The sequence below is a fragment of the Bison bison genome, unplaced genomic scaffold (assembly GCF_000754665.1).
Source record: "Bison bison bison isolate TAMUID 2011002044 unplaced genomic scaffold, Bison_UMD1.0 scf7180017864255, whole genome shotgun sequence".
Lineage (NCBI taxonomy): Eukaryota > Metazoa > Chordata > Mammalia > Artiodactyla > Bovidae > Bison > Bison bison.
Window position 1 is genome coordinate 2616877 of NW_011494827.1, and position 1592 is coordinate 2618468.

At 46.7% G+C, this 1592-nt stretch overlaps 1 pseudogene; it reads right to left on the reverse strand.

Annotated features, from left to right (window-relative positions):
- Positions 1–240: 240 nt before the first annotated feature.
- LOC104994296 overlaps positions 241–1592 on the reverse strand; it is a 1912-nt pseudogene continuing 560 nt past the window's right edge.

Consider the following 1592-nt stretch of genomic DNA (forward strand, 5'->3'; position numbering starts at 1 on the left):
AGGCAGATTCACAGGGCCTTCATTTGGTACAGTCATGAAACAATGGTGATCAATAAAAATCATTAACAACAACCCAGCCTTCACTCTGGTCAGCATCTCCAGGGGCTGACCCTGCTGAAAGAGGCTCCACAATCTGAGGTTATGTTGGAGTTCTTAAGACAAACCCAAAATAGGGCGAATTAAAAGAAATAATAGTCCTGATGTGTCTCTTGATTATTCTTGTTCTTTTGTGGGTACTGGTCACTCACTTAAAATGTGAGCTTGTTGTCTTTGCATAACAGAGCATGTTTCCTTCACTATTCATGGTGAAATAAACAGGATTGTGCAACTTGTCATAATAATGAAAAAGCAGAAAACCCACATCCACCCTAGGTTGTCCCGGATCAAAGATACTGGCCCATGGCAGCTCCAATGCCCCTGGTTCCATCAACCATCCCAGTGACAGTTGCCAAAGCCTCATTGCTCCCTTGGATCAGCTCCTGACGACCAAGGTTCACAGAAATAGCTGAGCTAATCATATTAGAAGTTCCACCAATAAAAAAAATCCTATGACAGCCATCAGAAGTGCATTGATGTACTTATCATTTGGAGAATGACTGTATCCAACAAGGGACTTGATGGACAGAAGCAGACTGAGAGCTAACACTGATGCTTTTTCCTGTAACATGTCGGAGATGAAGCCTTGCAGCATTCCACCTATAATTCCTCTGATATCGTACCAAATGGACAGCTGGTCAGCTTCGGCCTCCTTCCATTTGAAATTGATACTCAGATAAAAGGGCAATCAGAAGAAGAAGGAATACTTCACTAACTCCAAGGGCTTCTCTGGTAGCTAAGCTGGTAAAGAATCTGCCTGCAATGCAGGAAACCACAGTTCGATTCCTGGGTCAGGAAGATCCCCTGGAGAAGGGATAGGCTACCCACTCTAGTATTCTTGGGCTTCTCTGGTGGCTCAGCTGGTAAAGAACCTGCCTGCAATGTGGGAGACCTGGGTTCAAGCCCTCGGTTTGGGAAGATCCCCTGGAGAACGGCTACCCACTCCAGTATTCTGGCCTGCAGAACTGGTCCATGGGGTCCCAGAGAGTCGGACACAACTGAGCAACTTCTACTTTCAAGCACCCATAGGCAGGTGAATACGCTATAACTCCGGGAAGGCCACAAGCCTGGTAGAAGCTTATTGCCTTGACTTGGGTCACAGTATTGCCTTCTTGGATTGAATAATTAGGCTCAGCTTCTTCTTCATTTTCAGCACCATTAATTCATGGCCTGTGTGAGTCTTCTTCAAAATTTTCTTCTGTCTCGATATCTGAGAGACCGATTTCTTCTGGTGACACCAAGAGTCCAAAGAAGATGATGGTCCCACCAGCAAACTGCACAGCTAGCATCACCAGGAAGACGTACTCATAACCATACCGCAGAATGGAAGAAGCTAGACATGCTCCCAAAATATTGCCCACTGAGGCACCGGCACTCCAGAGACCAAAAACAACTCCAGCTTTCCCAAACTAGTTGCCGGTAAAAAAACCATGCGGGGCCAGCCGGTGGACGGCAGCAGGCTGTTCAACAATCCCCGGGCTGCAGCACAGCCCCTT